This window comes from Lissotriton vulgaris, chromosome 1_2, assembly GCF_964263255.1.
Source record: "Lissotriton vulgaris chromosome 1_2, aLisVul1.2, whole genome shotgun sequence".
Classification (NCBI taxonomy): domain Eukaryota; kingdom Metazoa; phylum Chordata; class Amphibia; order Caudata; family Salamandridae; genus Lissotriton; species Lissotriton vulgaris.
In genome coordinates this window covers 295,914,559-295,926,868 of record NC_141686.1, presented here as the reverse complement: position 1 = coordinate 295,926,868, position 12,310 = coordinate 295,914,559, and the positions used below count along the sequence as shown (strand labels likewise).

Below are 12,310 nucleotides of genomic sequence, written 5' to 3'. Positions count from 1 at the left end.
GGCTGTAATTCACTATCTGGACATGCCACACACATCAGGGCATGTCCTACCTTATGCTTACAATGCACCCTGCCCTTACTGGCCTGCCTTAGGGGTGACTCGCATGAAGTAAAGGGAAGGTTTAGGGCTGGCATTTTCCCAACCAGCATGACAGTACCAGATTGCACGCAGGTTCTGCAATGGCAGACCAGACACATTTTACAAGGCTGCTTCTGTGGGTGGCACAACCAGTGCTGCAGGCCCACTAAAAGCATTTGGAGTTACAAGCCCTGGCACTCCTGGGGCACTTTACTGGGGTCTGAAAGTAACCCCAAATTAGCCAATCATGGAATCCAATCACGTATACACTTTTCATAGGGAGCACTTGCACTGTGGCATTCATTGGCAGTGGTACAGTGCTCTGAGCAGCTAACACCAGCAAAAAGTGGAAGGGAGACTCACGCCAAGGTGCCAGGTCTAACACGGTGTAAATGAGGTGTGAAAACATCTTCCAGAGCTGAGACTAATGCGGAGGGTGTTCTCATGACAGGAAGGCAATTGGAGGGTAGTGCTGGGCAGGAACTTAATTAACTTCAAAGGAGCCTGTCCTGTCACAAGTAAACGTCGAGTGACACCTGGGAAGGGCCCAGCCTTTGCGCTCATAGTCACCTTACCCACTATGGAGGTTACTGACCGGCATTAAATCACCACAGATGAGGTAACTGCATATTTACCCTCGCCTCACCTCTAGATTGGCAAATAGGCTCCGCTCAAGAAGATAAGAGTTTACACATCTTGGATTTTGAGAGTAAGGGGAACTGTGAGATAGTTTGCAGTAGGGTTAACAGGAACTACAGAAGAAACTGTGTACGGTTACCACCAGGAACTTTTACCCCAGTGATTAGGGAGTGCCCAGGTAGCACCACCACCTAACAGCTGGTGCTAGGCCTAAATGTGTCACCCCAAAGTTTCATCCTCGGCACTTTCTGGTCTAGTAGGAGACACTGCTTAACTTGAGGTGATGGTTTCCTATGCTCAAAACCGGCGCTTATGACAGTCTGCCACATGGTGGTGCTGTCTGTCTAATTTAAAGATGAGCACAACCACAGTTGTTTATTAATTCAATATACATAAAAAATTGGTAAAACCTGCCTCCCAAGTCATTCTCATAGCTTTGGGAGCCTAGAATCTTCACACTTATAGGAGTGTGATGCTTAGTAGTTCTGTTGGTACTGTCATTGGCAGAGATGGCAGGGGCAATGGATAGGGCAAGTTGCAGAGTGCTCCTGATGAGGTCCCTGGTACTTAATTATTTTTTTTACAAAATATGCACTGGCGGAAGGCAAGAAGAAAGTGCTTGACCTAAAAGTATCCCCAAAGGACTTTTTTGTGTGTAAAACGTTATTTAAACCTTTTAAGAGCCCTGAAGGAAATTACCTTCTCCTTGCGGTTTACAGGACAAAAAGTGGAGCACAGGGATCAGTTGCCTGACCCCCTGGGTGGCTACAGGAACACAAGCCTTTTTCCTAAACTGCCTAGCTGACCAATTCCAACTGTACCTGGAATGGATTTTGCTGTTTGCGTCTGCCTGACACCCTGAGAGTCTCCAAGCGCCTTCCCCTGAGGCAGCTTTATAAGTGTAGTTAAGTGGTTGTTTGGGCACCAGAATAAAGTTTGGCAACTTTTGAAAACTTTTCCATGACATTGGCATCGGATTAAAGTTAAACTTTGTCCCACTCGAGGCTCCTAGCACCTCGAAAAAAGGACAAAGTCGGTTCTGTGTTGGCTTCTGTAAAGCTGTAAAGTGCAGCTGTCTTAATCAATCAAGGAATTTGTATAGCCCGCTACTCACCCGTTAGGGTCTCAAGGCGCTGTGGGGGGGTCGCTACTGCTCGAACAACCAGGTCTTGAGTTGCTTCCTGAAGGCGAGATGGTCCTGTGTCAGCCGGAGGTGGATGGGGAGTGAGTTCCATGTCTTGGCTTCAAGGTAGGAGAAGGATCTTCTTCCGGCGTTGGCTTTGCGAATACGTGAGACGGTGGCGAGGGCGCGGCTGGCGGAGCAGAGCTGGCGGGTAGGCGTGTAGAATGCGAGGCAGTTGTTGAGGTACCTGGGGCCCGCATCGTGGAGAGCCTTGTGTGCGTGGGTGAGGAGCCGGAATGTGATTCTCTTGCTGACGGGGAGCTAGTGCGGGTCCTTCAGATGGGCTGAGATGTGGCTTTGGCGGGGGATGTCCAAGATGAGTCTTGCCGAGGCCTTTTGGATGCGCTGTAGTCTTTTCTGGAGCTTGGCTGTGGTTCCGGCGTAGAGGGTGTTTCCGTAGTGCAGGCGGCTGGTGACGAGGGCCTGGGTGACCGTCTTCCTGGTTGCGGTGGGGATCCATCAGAAGATTTTTCGCAGCATGCGCAGGGTGTTGAAACAGGACGATGAGACGGCGTTGACTTGCTTGGTCATCGTGAGGGAGGAGTCCAGGATGAAGCCTAGGTTGCGTGCATGGTCCATTGGCTTGGGTGCGGTGCCCACGGCTGGTGGTCACCAGGGGCCGTCCCAGGCGGAGGGTGAGAGTCCGAGGATGAGGACTTCCGTTTTGTGAGTAGAGCTTCAGCCGGCTGAGCTTCATCCATTCCGCGACGTCCTTCATTCCATCCTGGAGGCTGGCTCTGGCAGTGGCGGGGTCGTTGGTGAGGGAGAATTCGAGGCATGTGGGCTGCTGAATTCATATCTTGTGCATAGATCGCCGCCTAGTGTTGGGTCCGGATGATCGCACATTGTTGTCCTGGAAGAGTCTTCGAAGTATCACGAGATAGGTGGCTCCTCCCCTGGACTACAGTGCGCATGGGCATCGACTGCATCCCCAGATTGTTTATTTCCGCCATTGGGTTCGGATGTATATTGGTTCACTGTGTCGGAATCAATATAAAAGTTTCTTAAGGCCAAAAGGCGTTTAGTTTTTCGTTGGTATAGTCTAGCGTTCAGTGCCCGATTACTTCCAGCTCTTGTCGGAGCCGGATTTCCAGAGAGCTCGTGCTTCTCGACGCTGAAGGCCCGGTCGACGCCAGAGGCCTTATCGACGAACTATCATGGAACGGAGCCCGTTCAAGAGATGTCCCGTGTGCAACGCAAAGTATCCCCATATCGACGTCCATCCGGTGTGCAACAAGTGTCTATCGCCGGATCATGAGGAAGCCAGCTGCATGGCTTGTTCCCGTTTTCGATCCAAGAAGACGCTTAAGCATCGACGCGCTGCGCGCCAGGAGGCCCAGCAGACTGCACCGGCGCCTGTGGACATATTCGATGTCGGGGATGATGAAGGAGCTGACCGGGAAGTTCGTGAGAACCTGTCTAATCCCGCGTCGGAGGTCGACTCCAACTACGACGAGGATGTTGAAATACTCGAAGCGGAAGAAGTCATCGACGAGGTAGGAGACGACGACGGGGCCTTTGGGACCATGGAAGATAGCTCGAGCGAGGAGCTAACTCAAACTGACATTGGGGGATCGCCAGTAGGCCTTACCCAAGATCTTCCAATAAGTTCTACGGCCCGCCTTCGGGCTCAGCTTCGGACATTACTATGGAGCCGTAACCTGCAAAATCGAAACCGAAAGTGAAAGCTCCGGTCTCGACGCAAGTGAAAGCAATGGTGCCTACATCGAAACCAAAAGGGCATATTGCTTTGGTCGGCTCGAAGTCCTCGGATCTGTCGGCACCGACAAAGCACAAGGCCGTTATCGACCCGAAGAAACAGCTCAGGGGCGTCGAGACAAGGCAAAGGTCAAGGCAGTCGACCCGAACACATCGGTGCCGAAGACAGTCGACACTGACAAAGGACTCAGTGATTCCAAGGTTCTCGAGACGCCGCGTCGACAGGACAAGGCCAAGAGTGTACAAGCCCACGAATCCACATCTGGGGCCCCAAAGGAATCCGTCGAGTCAACGCAACCGTCCGCCTCCTTCACAAAGCAGGTGGCAGACTCCCTGAAACGCATCAGGGACAAGGCCTCGGGTGTCGGGCCTAAAGATACTCCACCTTCGAAGCCTGTCGACAAACCTCAGAAAACGTCGACGCCCATCCACTTCACGCTACCGCCAAAAGTGGCGCCGAAGGCTTTCGCCCCTAAGATAACCACCGACGTGCCCAAGAAGGCGTCTTCGGTGCCGAAGGCCACAACAGCGGTCCCGGCCATAAAGCATCGACAATCCTCATTGGAAGAGCAACAGGAACACTTTATCGATGCCGAAACAGGCAGACTTTCAATTTATACGCTGAAAATCGCCCCGAAACAGCCGATGGAGTCCTACAAAATACCACTGAAGAAGAAAAGGGACTCTACTTCGACGCCCGTTCTTGTGGAACCGGTGTCTCCGCATGGCCAGGATGTCTCACCCACTTATTCGGATGTGGACATTGGGGAAGGTGATGATGATGAATACAGCTATCCTGTCTACACTGATACAGATAATAACAATGAACCCTGGGCAGCTGCTGCTGACCCAGGTGACCCTCACTCTAACCCAGACTTCAAATGTATGCGGTAAAGACATCACCCACTGAGGACTCGGCTGCATTTAATGCCCTCATTGAAAGGGCAGCTAAGAATCAGGACGTCCAGCTCCATGCTGACCCCATTGAAGTAGACTTTCTTTTTGACACCTTTTCCGTCTCAGAGAGGACTGTCAAGACTCTGCCTATGTTGAAGGGTGTCTTGAAGCATGCTGGGGAAATCTTTAAAGACCCTACCAGAAACCCCAGGATTGAGAGAAAATATAAACCGGCACCTAGTGACCCTACTTACATCCAGGGACAGTTGCCGCTGGACTCTCTTGTTGTTTCCAACGCCCGGAAGAGGGCTAATTCACAAACGACTGGTGATGCTCCTCCCCCAGATAAAGAATCTAAGGTGTTTGAGGCATCGGGGAAAAGGGTGGCAGCTCAAGCGGCCAATATTTGGCGCATTTCAAACACTCAGGTTCTTCTAGCCAGGTATGACAGGGCACACTACGACACACTTGAGACCCTGTTACAGCACCTCCCAGATCAATATAAAGAGGCAGCTGAGATGCTCATCCAAGAAGGGAAGCTCATATCTAATGCTTCTATAAAATGCGCACTGGACGCAGCAGACACTGCGGCCAGAGTAGTTAACACTAGTGTTATGCTGAGACGACATGCCTGGCTCAGAATCTCCGGGTTCAAGCCAGAAGTACAGACCACCATTCTCAATCAGACGGTAAACCCTGATCATCTATTTGGCCCAGAGGTGGACACCACCTTGGAAAAAATCAAAAAAGAAACTAACACTGCTAAGTCCATGGGGGCCCTGCAGTCCCAGCAGTTCCGGGGTGGTTCTTTTCGTCGCTCAAGCAATAGAGGCGTTTCCAGAGGCCAGCTCTCCCAAACAACACAGTACTATAAAGGCGGCACGCAGAACACTTACACCAAGCAAAGTCGGGGTGGATATCGTGGAAACAGCGCCAAAGGCAGAGGTCGTGGAAGCAACAACTCCAGATCCTCCGCCACTACCAAACAGTGACGCCTTGTCACTGCCCCCCGACAACGCAACACCTGTCGGGGGGAAGACTTCAACAGTTCCTGCCAGTCTGGAAGTCCATCACCACAGACAGGTGGGTCACACAGCTTATCCAGTACGGTTATTGTCTGGAGTTAACATCCACTCCATCCAACATACCCCCAAGACACCGTCCTATGTCCGCCGACCATTTGCAGTTATTGCAGCAGGAGGTACTCGTCATGCTGCAAAAAGGGGCAATCGAGCTCGTGCCTGTGGACGAAAGAGGCACAGGAGTTTACTCACTATACTTCTTGATACCAAAAAAGGACGGGTCCCTCAGACCCATACTGGACCTCAGACCCTTCAATCAGTACATTCTGTCGGAGCACTTTGACATGCTAACGCTGCAACAAGTCCTACCGTTGCTCAGTCAGGGGGATTTTCTAGCAACGTTAGATCTGAAGGATGCGTATTTTCATATTCCGCTGCACCCGTCACACAAAAAATACCTCCGGTTCACCATCCAAAACAGGCATTACAAGTTCAAGATTCTACCTTTCGGAGTCACCACGGCACCCAGGGTTTTTACAAAGTGCCTGGCGACGGTGGCGGCACACCTACGGAGACGAAACATTCACGTCTAACCTTATCTGCACGACTGGCTAATCCAGGCAAAGTCATCCCAGCAGTGTGCCGCCCACATGTCCTACACCATTCACCTTCTTCACTATCTGGGATTCTCACTGAATTACCCAAAGTCCCACCTGCAAACTAGCCCACATACGGCAGTATCTGGGTGCGACCATAAACACTCTGGCAGCCACAGCACAGCCAAATTCAGTGAGGGTCAGCAGCATTCAATCGCTGATACAGAAATTCAGACCTCAACACTCACTTCCAGCTCGAGTGTTCATGCAGTTGATAGGCATGATGGCCTCCTGCATCTCCATAGTCCCGCATGCAAGACTACACATGCGTCCGCTTCAGGAGTGCTTAGCACGTCAGTGGACTCAGGCTCACGGACAGTTGAAAGACCTAGTGTTGGTAACCGGTCGTGCATACAACTCTCTGCATTGGTGGAATCCACAAAACCTTTGCAAGGGATGACCGTTCCAGGAGTCTGTGCCACAGATCATTCTGACGACGGACACTTCTCTCCAGGGTTGGGGAGCTCATGTACTCCATTACACTGTGCTGGGACTATGGACACCACAGCAAAGGAAGATGCACATCAACGTTCTAGAACTGATGGCTATCTTCCTGGCAATGAAAGCATTCAAGGTACATCTGTGCAACAAGGTCGTGTTGATCCGGACGGACAACATGACGGCCATGTACTACATCCAGAAGCAGGGAGGTACACACTCTCCACAGTTGTCTCATCTGGCTCAGAGCATGTGGAAGTGGGCCATTCAGAGGAACATATTCCTCATGGCGGAACACCTCCCCGGCAAGGACAATCAGATGGCGGACCTGCTTAGCAGGTACAGCCACCAAATGCACGAGTGGGAGATACATCCATCAGTACTCCACCCGTACTTCCTAAGGTGGGGTCATCCAGAGATAGACCTCTTCGCCACAAACTAAAACGCCAAATGCCCAAGCTTTGCCGCCAGGTTCCCACACCCACAGTCTCAGGGCAATGCGATATGGATGAACTGGTCCGGCAAATTTGCGTACGCTTTTCCCCCAGCACCTCTAATACCGCTAGTGGAACGCAAGCCCAGGCAGCACTCGATGACGCTCATCCCGATTGCTCCAACGTGGGCTCGCCAACCATGGTACACCACGTTTCTGGAACTATCCGTGGTACCGCATCACAGGCTGCGCCTCACACCCAGGCTTTTGACGCAGAGCCATGGCGACATTCAGCATCCAGATCCGCAACAGCTCAACCTGGCGATCTGGCTACTGAGATCTTAGAGTTTGGCTACCTCAACTTACCTCCTGACTGTATGGACATAATCAGAGAGGCGAGAAAGCCACCACCAGAGCATGCTATGCGGCGAAATGGAAGCGGTTTGTCATTTATTGTGCAGACCACAACATTGACCCGCTGGATGCATCTATTCAGAACATCATTTGTTATCTCTTACATCTGTACAAATGTAATCTGGCCTATGCTTCCATTCAGATACATCTATCTGCAATGGCTGCCTATCTCCAAAACAGACAGCACCTCTCACTTTTCATGCCGGCCATTAAAGCCTTTCTGGAAGGACTCAAACGAGTCATTCCACCGCGGACCCCACCAGCTCCCGAGTGGAACCTAAATGTGGTCCTCACCAGGCTGATGGGTCCCCCTTTCGAACCACTGCACTCATGTGAGATTCAGTTCTTAACATGGAAAGTGGCTTTCCTTATAGCGATTACATCGCTACGACGAGTTAGTGAACTCCAGGCACTAACTATCCAAGAGCCATTTATTCAAATTCATTCCAACAGGGTGGTGCTTCGCACTAACCCAAAGTTCCTGCCTACGGTGGTTTCTCAGTTCCATATCAACCAGACTATAGAACTACCTGTGCTCTTCCAAAATCCGGAGTCAGTTGCGGAGAGAATGCTCCACACACTTGATGTCAAAAGAGCCTTAATATACTACATTGATAGGACCAAAGATTTTCGGAAGACTAAACAACTTTTCGTTGCCTTTTCGCCACAACACAAAGGCAACCCCATTTCTAAGGCTGGTTTAGCCAGGTGGATCGTTAAATGTATTCAGATCTGCTATCTGAAAGCCAAGCGCACTCTCACCATTCCACCGAGGGCCCACTCCACCCGGAAGCTGGGGGCCTCCATTGCTTTCCTTGGAAATATTCCTTTAGAGACATATGTAGAGCAGCCACATGGTCTACCACGCACACATTTACGAAACACTACTGTGTTGATGTGCACTCCAAACAGCAGGCAGCTGTAGGGCAGGCTCTTCTAAAAACACTTTTCCAAACTGCTGCAGCTGGCACAGGCGGCCGCCGTTAATGGAGGGACTGCTATGTATTCTATGCACAAGATATGAATTCAGCAGCCCACATGCCTCGAACCGAATATGCTACTTACCAGTATGCATCTGTTCTTGGCATGTAGGGCTGCTGACATTCATATCGCCCGCCCTCCTCCCCGGCGCCTGTAGCGGCTGCAATTTTTCACACATACTTCTAGCATGGTCATCATTCACATAGTTTCACTCCATCTTTGCCACAATGGCTCAAAAACAATCTGGGGATAGAGTCGATGCCCATGCGCACTGTAGTCCAGGGGAGGAGCCACCTATCTCGTGATACTTCAAAGACTCTTCCAGGACAACAATGTGCGATCATCCGGACCCAACACTAGGCGGCGATCTATGCACAAGATATGAATGTCAGCAGTACTGCATGCCAAGAACAGATGCATACTGGTAAGTAGCATATTCGGTATCAGCTGTGTGTCGTCGGCGTAGGAGATGATGTTGAGGTTGTGTTTGCGTGCGATGGCTGCGAGGGGGCTCATGTAGACGTTGAAGAGGGTGGGGCTGAGCGAAGATCCTTGTGAGACGCCGCAGATGACTTCGGTAGCTGCTGACCGGAACGGGGGGAGGCAGACTCTCTGGGTTCTACCGGTGAGGAATGAGATGATCCATTCTAATGCTGCGCCTTGGATTCTGGTGTCGCTAAGGCGTATCAGGGTGTGCGGTAACATACCGTGTCGAAGGCTGCTGAGAGGTCCAGGAGGATGAGTGTGGTGGTTTCCCCGTTGTCGAGCATAGAACGGATGTCATCGGTGGCTGCGATGAGGGCGGTCTTGGTGCTGTGGCTGGCTCGAAAACCGGACTGTGACGGGTCGAGGTATCCGTTCATCTCGAGGAAGGTGGAGATTTGTTTGTTGACAGTCTTCTCGATGACTTTAGCAGGAAACGGGAGGAGCAAGAAGGGTCGGAAGTTCTTGAGGTCCGTGGGGTCCGCGGTGGGTTTTTTCAGGAGGGCGCTGAGTTCGGTTCCAGCTCTCTGGGGAGGTGGCTGATGCGAAAGAGCTGTTGATGACGTCGCGGAGTTGGGGTGCAATGATGGAGTTGGCTTTGTTGAACATGTGTTGTGGGCATGGGTCGGTGAGGGAGCCGGAGTGGATGGTGCTCATAATGCGGGCGGTGTCTTCGGTGCTGACGGGTTCCAGGTACAGAGGGTGGCGGTTGGGTGCGCTGGTCCGGTGGTTGGGTCGTTTGTCTGTGCGCCAAAGCTGTTGTGTATGCTGGCGATCTTGCGGAGGAAGAACGAGTCGAGTCAGCTGCAGAGGTTGTAATGCCGTCGTTGCTGGGGTTGGAGAGCTCTATGACGATGCAGAAGAGTTCCTTGCTGTTGTGGGTGTTGTTGTCTAGGCGCTGTTTGTAGGTGGTTCTCTTGGTGGTCCGGATCAGTTTGGTGGTGCTTGCGGGTGGCGTTCTTGAGGGCGGTCATATTCTCTGTTGTCTGGTTCTGGCGCCAAGTTTTCTCCAGGGAGCGGCATGTTTTCTTGGAGTTTATGTGGTCGTCCGTGAACCATGAGGCTTTCTTGCTATGGGGCCGCTGGGTGGTTTCTTCAGTGGTGCGAGTTAGTCAGCGCAGTCAGTGATCCATTGTGCGAGGTTGCGGGCTGCTTCGGTGGGGTCCGTCATGATGGTGGGAGGGTTCCGGCTGAGGGAGGTGGTGAGCTGGTCGGCGGTGATCTTGCTCCAGCTTCTGCGGGGGGCCTGTTGCGGGTGGTGGTTTTCTTGAAGGCGAAGTGGACGCAGCTGTGGTCTGTCCAGTGGAGTCTGGTGGAGTGGCTGAAGGAGATGTGCTTGCTGGAGAAGAAGACTGATCAAGCGTGTGGCCGGCGTAGTGGCTGGGTGTGTTCAACAGTTGCTTGAGTCCGAGGTTTGCAAGGTTGTCCAGCAGGGTGGTGGTGCTGCTGTCATTGTTGTTCTCCAGGTGGAAGTTGAGGTCTCCTAGGAGGATGTAGTCTGGGGAGGCGAGGGTGTCTCGGCTTGCAAAGTCTGCGATGGCTTCGCTGAATTGAGTGCGTGGACCTGGTGGTCTGTAGATTAGGGTGCCTCTGAGGGTAGTCCTGGGGTTGGTGTGAATTTGGAAGTGCAGGTGTTCGGCGGTGGGGAGGGTGTTGTCTGAGTTGGTTGGGATGCAGATGGTGTTCCTGTGGACGATGGCGATGCCTCCTCCGGTTTGGTTGATGCGGTCCCTCCGGGTAATCTTGTAGCCCTCTGGGATGGCTATGGCAATGTCGGGGGCTGAGGAGGCGCTCATCCAGGTTTCCGTGAGGAAGGCGACGTCCGGTGCTGTTTGTGTCTTAGAGGTTCCAGAGTTCCACTTCGTGCTTGTGGACGGAGCGGGTGTTTGAGCAGGATGCACTTGAGGGGATTCTTGCTGGTGGTAGGTTTGGCGGGTGCTGGTCCTTGGCGGATGCAGGTGAATTTGCACTCCTGGCAGGTGAATGGTCCGTGGGTGCGTTTCGGGGTGGCCAGGTAGCAGGTGGGGTTCTGGCCAGTGTTGAGTGCGCGGAGGGTGGCGGCATCGTAGGTTCGTAGGGTACGTTGGCATTGATGGGATCCAGGGTTTCTGGCGCTGGGCGCGTTCCAGGCGCAGACGGGCTTGTCTTTGGTGCGCCTTCGGCACGTCCGCTGCGCGCTCGCTCTGAGGTCATCATAAGTAAGGAGCCGCGAGGGGCAGTTGGGTGGCGGGAGCGGGGCGGCGAATAGGCTGGCGGGGGCGGGGTTGCAGGGAGGCAGTGGCGGGAAGAGTCTGGGTCGTCCGATCGGCAGGGCAGAGCAGTAAGCGGAATCAGCTGGGCAACTGGATTCCTGGCAGCAGGCAGTAGTTTGTGGGGGCGACCTAGCCTGGTGACAGGCTCAGCGGTCGCTCCCTACCCCAGGACGCGGTCCCCTTAAGTAAGGAGCCAGGAGGGAGGGGCAGCTGGGTGGCGGGAGCGGGGCGGCCAATGGTCTGGCAGGGGGCGGGGCCGCAGGGAGGCAGCGGCGGGAAGAGTCTGGAGCGGGCGGCTCAGCGGCGGCTGGGTCGTCCGATCGTGAGGGCAGAGCAGGAAGCGGAATCAGCTGGGCAACTGGATTCCTGGCAGCAGGCAGTAGTTTGTGGGGGCGACCTAGCCCGGTTAAAGGCGTTTATGGGTTATTCCAAATAAGTCAGGATCATTGTACTGAATGTAATTACTAAATTCTTCACCTTGGATCTTTCTGTCCACCTTAGATGTAATGGTGTTCCACTTGCGCTTATGTCTTCCTCTTAATCGCGTCGGATTGATTTCTGTCAATGAACACTTCATCAGTACCACCATTGGTCAACCAGTGGCTTGAACTGATTGTTTGGTTGCTTACTGTTCTTCTGATAAATATTGATTGATAATAGTGGCTTCAAAAGCCCTACCGCAACTATCATTTGGATTTGAAGAAGTACCCCATATACCTGTGTCGAACTTGCCTATTCCCTCCAGCTCGTTCCTCCTGAGGGTCTGCAACCTTTCTCCGTAATAACACCTGGCTGACACATTTTACGCCCTTTGTCCACAATAGTCTTATGTATTTCCAATAGCGTAACAGTGCATATTAATCTGCTTCTATATTGCAAAGTCCGTTTTATCCACCTGTGATTTTTAACTTGGTGATAATGAATATTGTCTTCATTTTTCTACACAAGGTAAGGGACATACAGGCAGCGTTGTGCAGATAAGTGCTTCACACATTTTTTATTATTTTTTTTATCAGGGGGAACTAAATGTATTTCAGATATGTGTATATATGTGTATATATATATATATATATATATATATATATATATATATATATGTATATGTATATGTATAT

General features: G+C 52.0%; 1 protein-coding gene across 3 annotated transcripts in view; it reads left to right on the top strand.

The window, feature by feature from the left end:
• Positions 1-12,310, top strand: part of KDM2A (lysine demethylase 2A) — a 939,997-nt gene that overhangs the window by 393,664 nt on the left and 534,023 nt on the right. The gene's annotated exons all lie outside the window — the stretch shown is intronic.